Genomic DNA, 14,998 nt, shown 5'->3' on the forward strand with positions numbered 1-14,998 from the left:
TATGTAAAACGGCTTCTTCATCCACATATTACATATAGAACCGGAAAGATTGAAATAGACATGCAAAGGCATAAAATTTAATTAGAGTTAGATAATTAGAGATCTAAATAAGCATCAAATGTAAGTTTGGAGGCAATTGCATTTGGGTTTTCGTTGCTTTGAGGCCCATCTCATTGTTTATGTCGACACAATACAAAAGTAAACATCATACTGTTTCACTGTTCTCATGGAACGGCGCGCGTTGTTTTTCACTTAAAAAACGTTGCGTAGTCCAAACTCCATCAAGCACTAGCCATCATCAGAGACCAAAAGAGATCAACTTTGCAGAGACTTAAACCAACTTAGCTGTGAAACAAGATTGTTCTTAAACCAAACAAAAAACTTTCCTTTGTAAAACAAGACTCAAATCATCATGAGTGCTTAATCCAATGTTGTTTAAATTGCAGAACATACTTGGTAACTTTATAGCGTAATTAGTATATCAAAGCCATTGATTAGAGAGATGTTAGGCAAATTAGCACATTGAGATTTCAGTAAAAGCACAGTTTAGTAGTCTCACTATATATTATATACGCAAATCCAACATCTAAGTAAAAGCCATTAAGGTTTGAGATTTCAGCAAAAGCATTATATCACATTCTCACTAGTCACTAAATGTATATATGCAATGCAAATCTAAGTAACAAGCCATTAAAGGTTTGAGCTTTAAGAACCATTTTTCTCTGCTCTCTGTTGCTGATCTTCATGAAGATGAACCCTAGACTATTCTTGACCCATTTGCTGATAAACCCCCAAGGCCCCAACATTCCCACTGTCTTGAGACAACGCTAATTCAAGTCCAGGCCTTTGATTGTTTCCTAAACCCATCTCTGAAACACCTTTGAAACCAAACTCGATACCGCAGTTCAAATCAAACACCCTTTCAGTGGTGTTTTGCCCTGTTTCATTCATCCACCACAACAACCCATTTGCCGCCATTTGAGACCTTGGAGTTGGAGCTCCTCCTTGTGTGTTATGACCCACCATCAGATCCGCCGTGAGAAGAGGACGAGGTTGAGAAACAACAACAGAATCAGTGGTGGCTCCAATGGGTTTGATTCCATTTCCAGTAGCAGAGATTATAGATGGCTCAGCTTGTTGAAGCAACCATTCAATAGTCTCGCCGTCCGATTTGAGACCTAACTCTTTAGTCAACTGATAAATCCTGGCTGCACATAGTAGAGGTAACCTAACTCTTCGACCTCTTCCTTCAACTTTAAGGTGTCGATCTTTGTTTGGTTTCTTCTTCTTCTTCTCCTGCTCAATAAGAAGCTGATTCCGTTCTTCCTCTTCCTTCTCCTTCGTCTTCGTCTTCAGTTCTTTGTCGCCGACCACAATGTCGAAACCTTTAACAACTGTTTGTTTCCTCTTCTTGTCGTTGTTCTGATGATGTGGTGATGCGTTTAAGAAATTTGGGTTCTTCTTGGGATCCATGACCAGGTCAAGGTGTGGGGGACTGGACTTTTCAGGTCGGTGAGTAAAAAATTACCAAACTTTTTCTCTCTCCCAGAGAATCAATCAATGGTGGTGGGGGCGTGTTGACCTATTGACCTAATAGTTTGTTTTTAAAAATTTCATATCAAATTTTATAAATTTAGAATAAAGGTAACAATTTTATATATTTCAAATTTATTATAGTTGTTTAGAAAACAATTTCGAAGTTCTATAATCACGAAATATTCTTAAAACGGATGAATCCAACGATTAAATTTGAGCTCACACTTCACTCTTTTTTAATTTACCATTTTTTTGTTATAAAAAAACATAAAATACAAAAATTGTTCGGGACTGTTTGATTTGTTTACAAAATTACTAGCCACTGACGTGAAGAATTTGAAATGGTGGATAAATTAACCACATTCTCACAATATAATATAAATACTTTTTCCGTTTTATATTATTTGTTATTCTAGACAATTTCACACATTTTAAAAAAATAATTAAATTTTCTGTTTTATCCTCCATACACTATTTTATTTGATATAAGTAATTAATAAGCTACAAATTCGAAATAAAATAAAAACTTTGATCCATAAAATTGCATCGTAAATACAAAATAATAAATAATATGAAACAAAAAATTAACTCTAAAATTGAATGACAAGTAAAAATAAACGGAAGGAGTAGCATTTACCATTTATAGATTGCTAATTTGCTAATCTCTGCACCGTCTTACAAAACAAAAATAACCAAAAAATTTAAAGCTAATTATGAATAATATCTTGGAACAGAAAATTATTAGTAGAATAACATTTTTCCCTATGTTTTCTTGGAAAAAATTACTATAAATTTGATTATTATAAATAATACTAGACTAGGTGATACCCGTGCTGTAGCATGGGATTATATATTTTGTTAGTTATTTTTTTTTGTAATTTATATTTTTGTAATATAGTTTTTTATTTTGATTTATTTTCTTTATTTATATAGTGTTTATTTGTATATTTGGGGTTATACAGTAAATTGGAAATCCTAATAGAGTAAGTAGTTTGTAAAATGTAGTTTTTCACGGAAACAGACACACCACAATAGTAGATAGTACGTAGTTTTGTAAGAGAATAGACACTCCGCAATATCGGATAGTAGTTTTGTAAGAGGATAGACACACTCTGCTTCCATGGCTTAATTTATAGTTTGATAAAAACACATGTTTTAACGGATTTAACTCAAAAAAATTTTATGTTTTAAATTTTTAAGAATTAAAATATTAATATTACTTAAATATTTTATAGACTTTAAATATATTATAATATTTTAAACTTTCGATGGAGTTCAAATATTTATAATAATTTAAACATTCTATAAAAATTTAAATATTTATAATATCTTAAACTTTTTTAAAAAACGTAAATATATTATAATATATTATAATATGTTTACTTTTTAAAAGTTTAAATATTTTCAAATATAGAACCAAATTAAACTATTAAATTTGGATACCTGATAAATCAAGCTTCCTGCTCATTTATACTCTAAACATTTTAGTCACATATTTATAGTGATTATGAACCATATTCTAAAATATTTAGTCGATGTGGGATATACAGTATACTTTTTCTGTAAATTAGTTTACAACTTTACATATATATAATTTCTACGTTTTTAATTCTTTCTATCTATATTACTCACAATTAATTACTATAGTTTTGTTAAGGAAATATTATAATATCGGAAATCAAGCAATTTAGTCAGATTTGGTAACTTGAATATTCGTTTTTAAAGATTTTAAATGAATCACTAAATATTCCTTTTAAAAGATTATCTGTTAAGATTCATCAATCTCGGTAATTAAGGAAATATCCGAATTTTTGGTAATTAAAATTTATGGTTTTCATTTAAATACCTTAAAGGAAAATGAAATCAGAGTGTTTGCCTATAACGAATAACTCTGTTTGGAATCTTAAATAACTAATCTTGAATGAAATAATATACTGGATCCGAAAAATATTATTCTGAAGTACAAACAGATCCGCGGGTTTTTTTTCCTTCTGTAGTCGGATATGTAAGGATCCGCGTCTCGACCCGACAATTTTTTAAGTGATCGACCGAGGGTATTTTCGTCATTTAAAGAAATCGAAACTATAGGTTAATTAGATTAAATTTTGTGATTCTCTAATCATTTTTAATGAAAAACCTACCAAAACCAAGTCATGGTCCATTTTTACTCTAGAGAGTACTTCTGCTTTAATAGTATAGATTTTATAGACTTTAAATATATTATAATATTTTAAACTTTCGATGGAGTTCAAATATTTATAATAATTTAAACATTCTATAAAAATTTAAATATTTATAATATCTTAAACTTTTTAAAAAAACGTAAATATATTATAATATATTATAATATGTTTACTTTTTAAAAGTTTAAATATTTTCAAATAAAGAACCAAATTAAACTATTAAATTTGGATACCTGATAAATCAAGCTTCCTGCTCATTTATACTCTAAACATTTTAGTCACATATTTATAGTGATTATGAACCATATTCCAAAATATTTAGTCGATGTGGGATATACAGTACACTTTTTCTGTAAATTAGTTTACAACTTTACATATATATAATTTCTGCGTTTTTAATTCTTTCTATCTATATTACTCACAATTAATTACTATAGTTTTGTTAAGGAAATATTATAATATCGGAAATCAAGCAATTTAGTCAGATTTGGTAACTTGAATATTCGTTTTTAAAGATTTTAAATGAATCACTAAATATTCCTTTTAAAAGATTATCTGTTAAGATTCATCAATCTCGGTAATTAAGGAAATATCCGAATTTTTGGTAATTAAAATTTATGGTTTTCATTTAAATACCTTAAAGGAAAATGAAATCAGAGTGTTTGCCTATAACGAATAACTCTGTTTGGAATCTTAAATAACTAATCTTGAATGAAATAATATACTGGATCCGAAAAATATTATTCTGAAGTACAAACAGATCCGCGGGTTTTTTTTCCTTCTGTAGTCGGATATGTAAGGATCCGCGTCTCGACCCGACAATTTTTTAAGTGATCGACCGAGGGTATTTTCGTCATTTAAAGAAATCGAAACTATAGGTTAATTAGATTAAATTTTGTGATTCTCTAATCATTTTTAATGAAAAACCTACCAAAACCAAGTCATGGTCCATTTTTACTCTAGAGAGTACTTCTGCTTTAATAGTATAGATTTTATAGACTTTAAATATATTATAATATTTTAAACTTTCGATGGAGTTCAAATATTTATAATAATTTAAACATTCTATAAAAATTTAAATATTTATAATATCTTAAACTTTTTTAAAAAACGTAAATATATTATAATATATTATAATATGTTTACTTTTTAAAAGTTTAAATATTTTCAAATATAGAACCAAATTAAACTATTAAATTTGGATACCTGATAAATCAAGCTTCCTGCTCATTTATACTCTAAACATTTTAGTCACATATTTATAGTGATTATGAACCATATTCCAAAATATTTAGTCGATGTGGGATATACAGTACACTTTTTCTGTAAATTAGTTTACAACTTTACATATATATAATTTCTGCGTTTTTAATTCTTTCTATCTATATTACTCACAATTAATTACTATAGTTTTGTTAAGGAAATATTATAATATCGGAAATCAAACAATTTAGTCAGATTTGGTAACTTGAATATTCGTTTTTAAAGATTTTAAATGAATCACTAAATATTCCTTTTAAAAGATTATCTGTTAAGATTCATCAATCTCGGTAATTAAGGAAATATCTGAATTTTTGGTAATTAAAATTTATGGTTTTCATTTAAATACCTTAAAGGAAAATGAAATCAGAGTGTTTGCCTATAACGAATAACTCTGTTTGGAATCTTAAATAACTAATCTTGAATGAAATAATATACTGGATCCAAAAAATATTATTCTGAAGTACAAACAGATCCGCGGGTTTTTTTTCCTTCTGTAGTCGGATATGTAAGGATCCGCGTCCCGACCCGACAATTTTTTAAGTGATCGACCGAGGGTATTTTCGTCATTTAAAGAAATCGAAACTATAGGTTAATTAGATTAAATTTTGTGATTCTCTAATCATTTTTAATGAAAAACCTACCAAAACCAAGTCATGGTCCATTTTTACTCTAGAGAGTACTTCTGCTTTAATAGTATAGATTTTATAGACTTTAAATATATTATAATATTTTAAACTTTCGATGGAGTTCAAATATTTATAATAATTTAAACATTCTATAAAAATTTAAATATTTATAATATCTTAAACTTTTTTAAAAAACGTAAATATATTATAATATATTATAATATGTTTACTTTTTAAAAGTTTAAATATTTTCAAATATAGAACCAAATTAAACTATTAAATTTGGATACCTGATAAATCAAGCTTCCTGCTCATTTATACTCTAAACATTTTAGTCACATATTTATAGTGATTATGAACCATATTCCAAAATATTTAGTCGATGTGGGATATACAATACACTTTTTCTGTAAATTAGTTTACAACTTTACATATATATAATTTCTGCGTTTTTAATTCTTTCTATCTATATTACTCACAATTAATTACTATAGTTTTGTTAAGGAAATATTATAATATCGGAAATCAAGCAATTTAGTCAGATTTGGTAACTTGAATATTCGTTTTTAAAGATTTTAAATGAATCACTAAATATTCCTTTTAAAAGATTATCTGTTAAGATTCATCAATCTCGGTAATTAAGGAAATATCCGAATTTTTGGTAATTAAAATTTATGGTTTTCATTTAAATACCTTAAAGGAAAATGAAATCAGAGTGTTTGCCTATAACGAATAACTCTGTTTGGAATCTTAAATAACTAATCTTGAATGAAATAATATACTGGATCCGAAAAATATTATTCTGAAGTACAAACAGATCCGCGGGTTTTTTTCCTTCTGTAGTCGGATATGTAAGGATCCGCGTCCCGACCCGGCAATTTTTTAAGTGATCAACCGAGGGTATTTTTCGTCATTTAAAGAAATCGAAACTATAGGTTAATTAGATTAAATTTGTGATTCTCTAATCATTTTTATTGAAAAACCTACCAAAACCAAGTCATGGTCAATTTTTACTCTAGAGAGTACTTCTGCTTTAATAGTATAGATACCGAGAAAAGTTGTGCAAAAGAGTTAAAGGAAGCCATGCACAGACTATTATACGCATTTTACAATATATACATAGTCTTAATCCTTCTGTCATCTAGAAGATGTACGTCTTTTTTTAAGAGTGTTTGTAAGAGATAAAAATATGTTTTGCTCACTCAGATAACAAGAAAATTATGGATCTAGTGTTAACGTTTATGCATGTAGTTGATGTGAAGCTGCTTGAAAAAAGGCTTAGAGTAATATAAAAAAATTTCTACATAAACAAGAAGTAATATTTATCATGAAAGCCAAAGACTTATAAAACATATTACGAATAAATAACTTGAGACGCGCATAGATAATATTTGCAAACACAACATTGTACTAGCTAGCCTGACTGGTTTTGCCATCGTTTAACCTTGCCTTCAATGTGAACCTTGTTTTAAGGATTTTGTTTTTGTGGACATCTATACACTCTCAATTTCTGAAAGACTTCCATTTGGATTTCTTGGAGATCACTTGTAGAATGGCGTGATTTTGCTTCTTCATCACTTGAACCATTGTGGGTCTTATATTGGCTATTGAGCTCTATATTTATGCAGTTTTCTGCCAAATTCGCAACCGTTTTAATGCTCTTCATTGTTTCTTTGTTGTTTGTAACAATGCTTTCGTCTAGTTCCTCCGAGAACTTCCTATTTCTTAACTTCAGGTGTAACCACATCATCAAATTTGATACCTCTTCTCTGAAAGTTTTATCAACAAATTTTTCTCTCCCTGATCACTCCAAATGCATAAACGTCCACTTAGTGTTTATTTTTCAAATTACTATAAACACACAGATTCAACATGGATGTTTATACCTGCAACAAAGAGACTTCTTAGACTTTTTCTCTTTGAAGTTACACAATAATCAAAAAAAATTATTGATTAAAGGTAAGCAAAAACTATGAAAAATATAAGAAAAAACTGAGTAAAACATAAGTTAAATATATGACTAAATACAAAATTAAAGATCTAAAACTTGTGATATTAAAAAAAAAGTTAACGTTCAGTAATTACTAACCACACAATGTAGTTGCCGGCAAGAACAACATCAGCTCCAAACAACTGAACAAGTTAAAGACCTCAGTAATTTTCTCTAAACAGTTAATTTTTCTTAACTATTTTCACAATATCTGAAAAGATAGGCCAAAATCTTGTGCCTCAAACTTTGTACATCGATTTGGTTTTGAATTCATTTATCCTTCTCTCTCATCAATTGTTTTCAAGATTATTCGCTTGATAGCAATCATGTTTCCTTGGGGATGTTCTCCTTTATAAACAATGCTGGAACCTCCTTTTCCTAAGACGTTTTCATTGCTGAAATCGTTAGTGGGCTTTTTAAAGAATATCTCTATTGTGTATGTATGACCACAGTCACTTCCATCAATAATATCCTGGCGAATCAAATGCTATCTCCTCTGTTTCCATAGGTTTCCTACACTTGTACATCCAAATTAATAAACCAATAATGGTTAGGATGAAAATTGTAGCTCCAACTACAATCCCTACAATCATGAAAACTGAAACACCTCCTCTCGACTTATGCTTGAGCAGAGAATTCCCTAGGTTGTACGGAACTCTCGAACTTTAGAACCGCTCCACTTAAGTTGGATACGTTGAGAATCCGTAGAAAGGGAAGTGCAGCCAAGGATGACCAAATTTCTCTTTCGAGATTGTTTCTTTGGAGATAAACCTCTTCTAAAATGGCTAGAAGTCCTACCGCAGGTGAGATTACGCCACCTAGAGCCAACCCAGAGAGCTTAAGAGATATGACTTGATGGTTATCAAAGTTTCATTTAACACCTTTCCTTCACTACAAGAAAAACTGTCTAAAGACACAATTTTTTTTGCAGATATGCTCCAAATCTTGTGGCTATATTGCCTATAGCAATGGAAAGACACAAAATATTTTTTGAAGCTAATTGAATTTTGTGGCTATTCATAGTTACATTGCCACTACGCAACCATAACAGAATTTGTAGCTAATAGCCACGAAATCACCACAAAACTGTTTGTGTCTATAATAACCACAGTTAACCACAAAAGAATTCCTAACCATTAGCCAAGACGTGTTACAAATTGGCGACAGATAAATTTATGGGTAAGTTAGCTATCTATGTTGTCTTCATCTAAGTTTCGACGAAGAGAAGTAGAAACCGACTCATTAGGATCATCATTTTGATATTAAAATGATCCAAGAGCATAGATATGCCCTTTGTTTGTTAATTGCCATCTGAGAAAAAAGTCAATCAAAACTTCGTTAGCAAAGAAGAAGCATCAATTAAAAATACAATATCGTAAACAATCTCAAAACAAAAACAAAAAATCTTATTATCTTTTTTACCTTTTTAACAAAAAAATAATATATAAATGCAACAATAATGTTAAAAAGTAGTTGGACATTGAAAAGTAAATAACATACGTCATATACAAGGCAAACAAATAGCACAATAATCAAAAGAAAAAAACTGATCAAAATTAAGCAAAAACTATGAAGATTATAAGAAAAAAAAGAGTAAAACATATGTTAAATATGACAAAATTAAAAATTAAAAGATTCAAAAAATTGTGATATTAAAACAAAACTAAATGTTTAGTAAGAACCTCATACCGAATTCAATGAACTTGATTATTTTAATATATAATGGAAATGTTATGTGGTAGTTATCTATTCAACTAAACTAATTTGCTAGAATGAAATTTTTTTTTTCCCACAAACTACAATAGTTACCAGTACCACTAAGCTATAAGCCTATAACTGTAACTGTAAATTTTCTAAAATAAAAGCCCCAGTTTAAAAGAAATGCCACTAGTTACCAGTGCCACTAAGCTATAAGCCTACACTAGTTACGTTTCATATTATTCTAAACGTAAAAACCGCATTTTAATGAATGATTTTTCAACTCGTATCGATTTACATTTTCTACGAGGTACCTAAATGACCATTTGAACAAAGTCACATGTTCTATCATCAGGTGATGTGATGTAGTCTTCATCCTCTTACGTGATTATCTCATGTTTGTTGTGGATCAGGTATTTTATGCCTTTTCTGGTTTTTCGTCCTGGCTTGCTCGACTCCACCAGCAAATCCGGTCGAGTGTAGCACTAATGGGAGAAATTGCACCATAGTCAATTCCTATGGTGCCTTCTCGGACCGTTCGACATGCATTGCTTCCATGACAGCATATCGAACGACAGAGAAAGATCTACTCGATGCCGTAGCTCAAGGAACACAAGCAAAGCAGAAGATGCGTGTATGACTCAATTCTCCAACAGCATGACGAAGCTTACTTGCACTGATGGTTATGACGGCCGGCTAATCAGCACAGAGTTTCTGAACCGTACACTAAGTGTGGACGTGGAGGCAATGACGTTTACGGTTCAGAGTGGGGTTTCATTGCGTCAACTCATAGAAGATGCTGCGAAGTTCGGACTCGCACTAAGAATGGCACCACATTGGTGGGGACTGACGGTTGGAGGGATGATGTCTCCTGGTGCCCACGGCAGCGGCAGTACTTGGCACGGCGATGGATCTGCTTTCCATGACTATATATGTCACGGAAATGCGAATGGTCACCCCTGCGGCACCACATCTAGGATATGCCAGAGTTAGACTTCTCAATGGTAGCAACTCCTATGAGTTAGACGCATCCAGAGTCTCTCTTGGCGTGTTTGGTGTCATCTCGGAGGTACACTATATTCAATATTAATACTTCTTTTCCAATTAATAAAGAGCAAGGAGATATTGGTTGTTAACCAAATATCCCATTTTCCAGGTGACTGTCCAAGTGGAAAAGATGTTCAAAAGATCCCTTACGTACATCAAAGAGAAGGACCGTGGTCTTACAGAAGCTATTGAAAAGCTCTGGGCTTGTTGTTTTCTAAAGAGGAAGATGGGGAGATGCCACCTAGAGCCAAGCCAAAGGTTAAGGGATATGACTTGATGGTTATCGAAGTTGCATATAAATACCTTTCCATTTGCAATAAGCAAATGAAGATATCGTAAACCATCTCAAAAAAAAAAAAAAAAAAAATCTTATTAGTTATTAGTTATTATCTTTCTTTTTTTATACCTTTTTAACAAAAAGATATATATAAAAATGCAACAATAATGTTAAAAAAATAGTTGGACATCGAAAAGTAAATAACATAGTTCTTTTTTTCCAAGTACAAGTATTTTTTTTTTCCAAGTACAAGTATTATAAAACAGAAATTCAACATGGAGACTTCTTAGACTTTTTCTCCTTGAAATATTTTGCACAATAATCAAAACAAAAAAAAAAATTGATCAAAAATCAAAATTAAGCAAAAACTATGAAAATTATAAGAAAAAATGAGTAAAACATGTTAAATATGACAAAATAAAAAATTAAAAGATCCAAAAAATTGTGATATTAAAACAAAACTAAATGTTTAGTAAGTATTAACTACACAAAAAGAACATGTAGTTGCCGGCAAGAACAACATCAGCTTTAAATAAGTCAAAGACCTCAGAAATTTTTTCTAGAAAATTAATTTTTTCTCACCATTTCACAGTATCCTAGAAGATTGACTAAATTCTTGTGCCTCATACCAAATTCAATAAACTTGGGAGGCCCATGGAGAAACCGTGGTCAATCCATCTTCTTTGCTATCGAGGCAACCTCCCGATGACATTAGATTGTTATGGAAGCTAACAAAAGTTGAACTTGTAATTCCAAATTAAAATTTAAAAGTTCTACATGTCTTTATTAGGCTGTAATTCGCATAAAAGGAAAAAATTATCATATCAAATCATATGATGAAGAATATAGTGCACATTTTCTCCGAATCCATTAAGAAATTAAAATAAAATAAATGTATTTACCAAATTATCTTAAAATACTGATGAAAGACCCTCATCAAAAGTTAGTAGAAATGTATTACCCCTCAAGTCCTGGATCCATGTGACTTTGTTTTCTATATGAAATTCAAATGGTTTGTACTGGATCAGAGATTTTAACCCAGTAAATCATTTTGGTACCACGTATAAGTTGTAGTACAGATTCGACAAATTAATATCTAAATTTTTTTCCAAATTATTTTGAAAGAACTATTTTAAACAACAGAAATATGATAAAATGCCGTAAAAACAGAAATATATATGTGTATATATATATTGAATCTTTTACCTGGTAGTGGTAACTTCTGGGGAAAAAAAGACGCACTAACTGCATTTCACTTAGTCGAAAATAAATATAGTTAATACATAACAGTTCCATTATGTAAAATAAAAAATCAAAAATTTCGATATAATCTTATCATAAATTAGAAATTAAAAAATCTGAATATCTTCTTAACTTTTTGTCAAAGTAGTCGGATATCAAAAAGTAAATAACATACATGATATACAAAGTAAAAAGATACTTTTTTTTTTCTTGGAATACTATAAAACAAAGATTCAACATGGATGTATATACTTGCAGCAAAGAGATCTGTTTTTTCATTGTATACCAACTTAAATAATCAAAAGTAAGCAAAAACCAAAAAACACATAAGAAAAATATGAGCAAAACATAAGTTAAATATGAAAAAATTCAAAATTAAAGATCTAAAATTGAAATATTAAAACAAAAATAAGAGATTAGTAATTACCAACATACATAATAAGAATGTCACAATATGTGAAGATAAAAAAATTATTTTACTTTTTGTTTTAAAGGATTTTATTTTTATCGACTTTAAATCAGACGATTGACACGATTTTTTTTTGTAAAAAGAAAAAATTGCTTTAAATGCCCAACAAAATAAAATCAAACAGATTGAAATTTATTTATAAATCATTCCACCTATTTAACGCATGGAATGTAATAAAATGAGAAAACTTTACATGTTTGTTTATTTTTATTTTTTTTTTAATTTTTTTTATTTTTTATCTCATGACTTTTAATCACTTTCACTATTCCATTCATATAACTAAGAAAACAAGAAATGAGACTCACAGTTGTTCGTTCTTGGCAGATCCTCAAATCTTTCTGATCAAAACGCAAGTAAACCCCATAAAGAATTTTTTTTTATAACTCAGTAATCTGATTTCGAGTATCCTCCTGGTAGAGATTTCTGTCTTGTTCATGAAAGGAAGAAGAGTATGATGGACCAAGGTTCTTATGCTTAAATTTTTATTATACCGTTGCATGAGAAGACATAACAGTCGAACTCCTAAAATAGGTTGCCGCAATCGTGAGAGAGCTTAGTGACCTTATTTACGTCAAAGTCTTGTAAGAAAACTTTTGTAACACCTTGACACATACATTTCATTTTGTTCTTTTGTATACTTCAGAGTGTCTCAAAAAATATCATGCAAGATTTTGACGTGGATAAGCTTCCTAAACTCTCTCACGCTTGCGGCAAAATTTTAGTCCCTGGGTCATACTGCGGAAGTAAGTGCCACTAAACTTAAACTCACCCTTTTGAGTCACACAATTTATCTTAATAAATTTTATATTTCTCTTGATCTTTCAGTTAATAAAGTTCCTGGTGGTGCATGAACCACAAGAGCATATTGGACTGAATTATCTCTTTTTCTTGAATCTATATCTACTAGAAAGAGACCATTATTAATATGAACTAGGTATGGAGCTCCCGCAATATCGCGGGGGAACTCATTTTAGTAAAATATTTATTACAAAAATTCTTTAATTAACTTTATTTATTAAACTATTGGGATTCCTAAACTATTTAATAAAAATTTCAAAAACATATAAATTTTTGAAACATTCTTTATATTTTATTTGAAAAATATTTTTTTTAAAAATAACCTTACTTTCACATATCATAAAATAAATAATTATCAATGCTACACCCATCAAATTAATCAAATTAAACAAATTTGTACGATATAACTGCCACAAAATTACATTGCAGTCGTGTTATTTCGTTCCCTTTTATTCATAAATTTTCGTTTGCATCTTTTCAATGTAACCTTTTATCTGTGTCTTTTCGTCGTAACTTTTCGTAAAATAATTTTTTAATTTCTGAAAAATGTATGAATGCAATCTACAGTCGTGTCTTCTCTTCTTACCCTTACAGTCATATTTTTGTATATTTTATGAACCATTACAATTTGTTCTCTTGTTGTCAAATATGATATGTAAATAATTATATTTTTAATTTTTTTTTTTTTGGTTTTAAATGATAAAATTATGAATACATTTTATAAGACACTATAAATTTCTTAAATAATCATATAATAAATTACATATATTAAAAAAATTTGAGGATCATTCTTAAAATGACATAATGATTTGTTTAAATTCATTTCAATTAATTATTTTAATCTATTTTAGCATAACTCAAACATATTTCTATTTCCAAAATCAGTTTTTACTTCATAAAAATGAATATAAATATTACTATTCAGTCAATCAGTAAGAAAATTACCAATCCTCTCAGATTTGAATATAACTAAACATAAAATTATCACATATTTTATTTATTTGAATCAAAACTCAGTTATATATTCATATAAAAAACAATATATCTATTTTCATAAAGGCAGTATTGTAAATGAATATATGATACAAACAATTATCGTTTTATAGATGAAACATATTTTTATATAAAACAACCTATAGTCATTAATTTTTTTAGCAATTATAATAGATTTTATATATATATATATATATATATGGTTAATCTACTTACTACTTGTTTTTCTCCGTGTAAGATGCTGGTTAATTATCTTGAGGCATACATATATAAATAACATAATAAATATTAGAGGGGAACAATAATAGTTAGAACTTATAACAATAATAGTTAGGTGTATGATGTAGCATCACAATGTGCGCGTCTAAGGAAGATGGTCGGCCAAGGACGGCCAGGTTCATTTCTCTCACACGCTCTTTCTTGTTGGCAGTCAGAATCCAAAACCTTTTCAAACTTTTAAAATATTTCATATTCAGTATCTTTTGTTGTTAAGATTTCAATTTGAGTGTATTATGACTAGAACTAAATATACAAATTCCATTAACCTATATGAAGTTGTATATAAATCTTTGTCATCAAGATAGTTTATTGGACAATCATCTCAACCGTCAATCTTTCTGTTGATCACCGGTTTTCCATTTCCCAATAAACTGAATATTTCCAACAGTAGAAAATATAATAGAACGAACTGTGATATTTTATTTTTATTTTTACCTTGATATTTCATAATGATAGATTTTTTAAAAAAATAGAAAAATAGAAATCCTTATTGTTTTCTATAATACAATTAGTTTTCTAATCAAAAAGCATGGAGTAGACAAATATATACTTGTGACAAAAAAAAACATAAACGAGCCAATATGCTCTCATTTTCTA

The 14,998-nt window shown here is 29.3% G+C and overlaps 1 pseudogene across 1 annotated transcript; it reads right to left on the reverse strand.

Annotated features, from left to right (window-relative positions):
- Window positions 1–528: 528 nt before the first annotated feature.
- Window positions 529–1,571, reverse strand: LOC104732696 (transcription factor TCP6 pseudogene; annotated as a pseudogene). The gene has a single exon (XR_015574052.1). The product of XR_015574052.1 is annotated as a transcription factor TCP6 pseudogene (transcript).
- Window positions 1,572–14,998: the final 13,427 nt, after the last annotated feature.

The sequence above is a fragment of the Camelina sativa genome, chromosome 12 (assembly GCF_030686135.1).
Source record: "Camelina sativa cultivar CO46 ecotype springtype chromosome 12, ASM3068613v1".
NCBI classification, from domain to species: domain Eukaryota; kingdom Viridiplantae; phylum Streptophyta; class Magnoliopsida; order Brassicales; family Brassicaceae; genus Camelina; species Camelina sativa.